Raw genomic sequence first — 5,244 nt, 5'->3', positions numbered from 1 at the left:
GGGGACCGCAAGGCCTGGATAGGGGGAGGACACTGGGAGAGTTGAGACAAGTAAACAAAAGTCTGCAAACTGCCAGAGATGCGTCACACAACACACAGTCATACACTAAGGCTTCAACACTTCTGGTATGTGGAGAACAAATGATAATTGCAGATGAACTGATGTGGAAAATATTTGCATCCCTGAATTAAATCATGAGACCCAACTTCCTCAGGTGCAGAGGAAGGAGGGAATGCAACAGGTTTCCCATGCACAGTGATCCTAAACCTAACCATTATTTCCACACTGATAGGGAGGAGTCTACGCGTTCATTAAGGATAAGCAACTGAAAACCCTCTAAAGGCTTCATCACAATAACTCAGCTGCTGGGTCTGTCTGCAGTTGCAAAGGTCATTCTCAAAAAACAAGGTGATCACTTTTCAAAGAGTGTGTCATCTAACAGACATCCTCTCTTAGCACTGACACTCACCAGCAGGCTGCAGGGTGAAGGCTGGTGGGAAAGCGTGAGTGGCTCCAGCATACGGTGCAGCAGAGATGATGCCTGGAGCTGCAGACAAGAAACACCGGCTGGATTTTAACTCAGCAAAGTAGCGAGATTCCACCACAAATCAATCATACAATTTTTAACCAGGATGTGTCCTTCAATGCACATATTAAACAAATATGTAGGACTGCTTTTTCCCCCATTTGTGCAGTGTCTCTAAATAAAACTGAATTGAATTGATTTACTGGACTTTAAATCAGTTTAGGTTATTACAGACAACTTGAATGATAATTTCAACTCAGTATTTTTATTCTTGCCATCTAGAGTAGTATTGCAGGATTCAGTTTGGTAATTGATCTTCTTTTGAGTTTCTGCTCATTTCACTGACTGAAACGAGCACTGAGAGCATTCTGATGCCCTTTTGACTCACATGTCATGTCTGCAGTGTCTCTGTGTGTGTCAGAGAACAACTTCCATACTAAATCTGTCCCTCAGTTCCACTGGTGTAGTACTTTTTTTTTTCTCTTCTGCCTCAGCTGAGCACAGCTGTAGTGATGTTACATCAGTATGGTGGGATCTTACTAAAGGCTGCCATGGCCGTATGCTCCATGGTGGGCTGGCCGTCTCCAGTGGGAAGGTCTGGTCTGGTGAAGTCTCGGCTCTTCTCGTTGTTGTATTTGACGTTGAGACTGGTGAGTTTGGAGAAGCTGATCCTCAGAGTACAGCAGCCATTATAGATGTTTTGACCGTCCAGAGACTGAAACAGCGCAGCAGTAACACTCGTTACTTCTACCATTTAGTAGAAGCGACAAAAGCACTGGGAACCATCATGCTCACCAGTTTGGCCCCCTGGGCTGACGCGCCGTCCGGATACTGCAGCAGAGCCTGGAACTGATTGTTCTTTGTGAAGATGATGATCCTCAGCACGGTGCCAAACTTTGAGAAGATCTGAGGACCAAACAGCAGCTTAGTTTAGTCACCAAATAAACCAAGTCCAACAGGCAGGACAACCGCACGCTCAGCTCTTCCCCACAGATCAGCTGATCACCATACCGTCTGCACACCAAACTGCTAAATCTCATTTATGTTGTTTTAGCCTGCCAAGAGTTGCTGCACATCTGCAAGCCTCTTGCTAACCAACCTGTACTGCAGGTCATCATTTTATGCTGCATCTGGTTTGTTTGTGTTGCTGCTCTGTTTTGTGCCGAGTGTTGCTCGGGTTATCTTCTCTTTTCCTGCTAAAGTAATTTGTTACTTAACTACTTCTTAGCGGAATTGACAGCATGTCATTAGTGCAAACACCTGATGCTGGAGTAAAACAGGTAGAGCTAAGCACAGAAAAGGTGCGTGTTTAACTGCCGTTTTATTATAGATGAACTTTAGAACAGTCGGTTCACAGTTATTCTCCATCTGTCATGACTTTGATCAAAGCAGTGATCTACATACATGCACGCACACTGCTGTGGTGCACTACAGATACCTGGCACAGAGCATCCAGGGTAACGGGATAGATGAGGTTCTCCACCACCACCCTCAGTACTGTGCTCGGAGCCACCGCTGCCGTGTCCACGTGAGATGAACTCAGAGCCCGAAGAGCCGCCTGAGCCCTCTGAAAGAGACGAGAGGAAGGGGGGGGGGGTTAACAAGGTGCTAGCAGAGGGACGGAGCTGTTAAGGCGCTAACAGTAGTATGTGTTACCTCCTGGTTTGGGGAGTTGTCAGTCTTGAGCTCCTTGTGGTTGGAAAACTGTACATAGACTGGATGGTGCCTGATGATCGGCACCATGGTGGAGTAATAACCCACCAGGTTCTGAGCTGCTTCCTCCGAGTTCATCTCTAAAAAGGCCTAAGAAGAGACAAGAGACACAGAACATGTAAGTTCTGCTCACGATGCAGTTCCTCAACACACAGATCTGTAGACCTGAGAGCCTTAGTATTGATCAGTGTCTCTTTGTACATGTTTAAAAAAAAAAAAAACAACAACAACACACATCTCAATTTGAGACGCGACCAAACTAAGTTATGTTATCTGGATCCTGTGAACTGTGGATGGAAAAGAAATACACTCTCACAGGACGCTGTAGTGTGTACCTGGTTCTTGGCTTTGAGCATCAGCAGGTTGGTGACGTCTCCAAAAGGCACTCCGAGGCTGATCACCTCCGCCTCTGTGATGTCGCTGGGAAGCTTACGGATGTGGATGACCCTGGATGGCACGCTGGGACCTCTTATGTCACCTTTGAACTTTTTGCTGTCGTTGCCATTGGCTACAGAGGAGAGGAAACCGTTTTTTATTAAATGAATCAAAGCAGAGACAGGAGTCCTGGTGCTGAACACTCCCATCAGTTTGTGGTGTTTCAAACTTATTGTGTTAACACTGCTGATTCTGTCTTTATCATCCGTAAACCAGCATGAAACCATTTCTGTCCAATATTTTTTACATTTATATATAAAAAAAAAAAAGTATTTATATGAGATTAATGGATATTTCAATCTGTTCTTTCAGAGTGCAGATAGTCTGTCTGAAAATCTGAATAATAATTATTTTTCTGATCATTTTAAATACATATTTTCACTCCTGGACTCTAGAGTTTTGTGTCATTTATAGTCAGGAATCTTAAGTCATCTTACACTATGAACCCCTTACTTCATCCCATGTCTGGAAAAACGTATAACTCAAAACTCAATAAGCTAATATTGTCCATTAAAAGTTGTGCATTGACACAAACACCTTCGCGTGTGCAGAGTGGGTTCTGACCTGTGGTGCTCATGATATAAGGGCTGTTGGAGACGCTGGAGCAAAGTTCGTCAGATCCTCTCTGAAACAACAGAAGCACTTCAGTTTGACCTCTTCTCCTCAGTCAGTATGCACCTCATTTATACATGACAGGACAGAATTAGGATACCAAACAAGAAGCGATGCCTTTGCATTTTTGACGGGGACAGACGAGAGAAGATTTCATGAAGAGCAGTGAATGAATCTGTCCCAAACATGTGAAAAGCCCTCGCCTGCATGAGATCCTGTTTTTGCTCTTCATTAGCAAAACTTTAGAACAGTTCTGTGATTAAACTGCAGTTCCACACAAGTGAGGTCTAACGGCTTTAATTATAAAGACATCTCGCCATCAAACTAAAAAATGTGATACAAACACGCAGTATGTTTACAACTGTTGGGATTTTCATACATCTCAAGTTAAACTAAGTGGTGCATCGCTTAGATGTAATCCAAGCCTTTCTGGACAACAGCTGGTTAGCACAAGAGCACACAGACCCCAGCTGCTGCATTTAATTTATGCACTTCCTCTTCCGTCTACCTGCTCTGCAAAACAGCCATGCACCGACTTTTGGGATAAATCATTATCAGTGCATTCATGTGCAAAAACCTAAATCTTCTGAGAGTCCTGGTACCAGGGCTTCATTTATATCTTTACTTATATCTTCATTTATATCTCCTTTATGATGATGATGGTGGTGGAAAATACTTTTGTTACAACAGTTGCAATAAAAAAATAATAAAATAAATGAAAAATACATAAAAATATTACAAATATATCATAAAATAATAGTCATCATATTTGGCAGATGGCTACAGCATATTATAGAAAGTAATGACATATTTGTTTCCCCTTTGTAAAACTGCCTAAATACAAACGAACATACACAGGATGTAAAACTATTTGCTAACATGTGACCCAAGCTGTCTCAGTGAAGTCCACATCCAGGTTTGTTAAAAACCTGCTTTCCTCTGCAGAACCCTGAGCTGTACCTGACATCATCCAGCCCGGGGCAGGTTCTGGACTGCACTTCCACTGACTTCGTGTTTTAGGTTTAAACAATGTGATCAGACAGCTACTTCTTTATCCTTTGCACCAACTGTACACCGTGACATTAAGCTCTGCTGACAGGCTCAGAGTCTGATCCAAAAGTCGTTTAGTCCCCCTGCCGTGTAACTGATTCATCGATTAACAGTTTGATTGTTTGTTTGTTTTTTCCCAGGTCACAGTGGGTACAACATTTACAGCAAAAGGCAAAAGGGAAGAAAACTACACAACTTGTAGAAAATAAGCAGAATTGAGGGGCACACAGTAATGCTGCTGCCACTAGATGTCAATAAAGAAACAGTCTATAGCGGCCATGTCTTAGTCTTAGAAAGCAAAACAAGATGAATGATAAACGCACCTTTCTGCTGTAGGTCATATTCACCCAGTCACACACAATCATACAGCACCATTAACTATGCCTAAACACTTTCTAACACACAATAAAAGACATGCTAAGCTCAATCGTTGCCCTTTCCAGCACACAATGCTTTCATGCCATTATCACTTGCTGCCTGGACTACTGCAACTCCCTATACTTTGGTATTAACAGTGATCTTTTCACCACTTGCAGTTACTCCAAAATGCAGCAGCTCGGCCCTTAACAGGTGTTTAAATGCATGAACAAATTACCCCGGTCCTGTCGTCCCTTCACTGACTTCCTGTACGTTTTAGTATTGAGTTTAAGATTTTATTGCCAAGCTTGGCACCTGGGTAGGGCTGGACCATATCATATCATTCACGGTAATAGGACTTTGGAGTTGACGTCACACCGCAATGCATTGTGGGAGTGCGGCGCCATTTTCGGGGTCTACGAATCAAAACAAACACACTGTGTTGGAACGACGACTACAAGAAAGATGCTTAAAAGCAGCTCAAAAGAGAATGGACTGTATAGAGACCGATTGCGTCCAGAGGCGAAGCAGCGGTACTTGCAGAAAATAAT

The 5,244-nt window shown here is 43.1% G+C and overlaps 1 pseudogene; it reads right to left on the bottom strand.

Annotated features, from left to right (window-relative positions):
• LOC102192708 (polypyrimidine tract-binding protein 1-like) overlaps nucleotides 1–5,244 on the bottom strand; it is a 27,554-nt pseudogene that overhangs the window by 9,236 nt on the left and 13,074 nt on the right.

This window comes from Pundamilia nyererei, unplaced genomic scaffold (genome assembly GCF_000239375.1).
Source record: "Pundamilia nyererei isolate P.nyererei 1_Seehausen unplaced genomic scaffold, PunNye1.0 scaffold00057, whole genome shotgun sequence".
NCBI lineage: Eukaryota > Metazoa > Chordata > Actinopteri > Cichliformes > Cichlidae > Pundamilia > Pundamilia nyererei.
The sequence above is the reverse complement of the archived record's forward strand: the minus strand, read 5'-3'. Positions and strand labels throughout refer to the sequence as shown.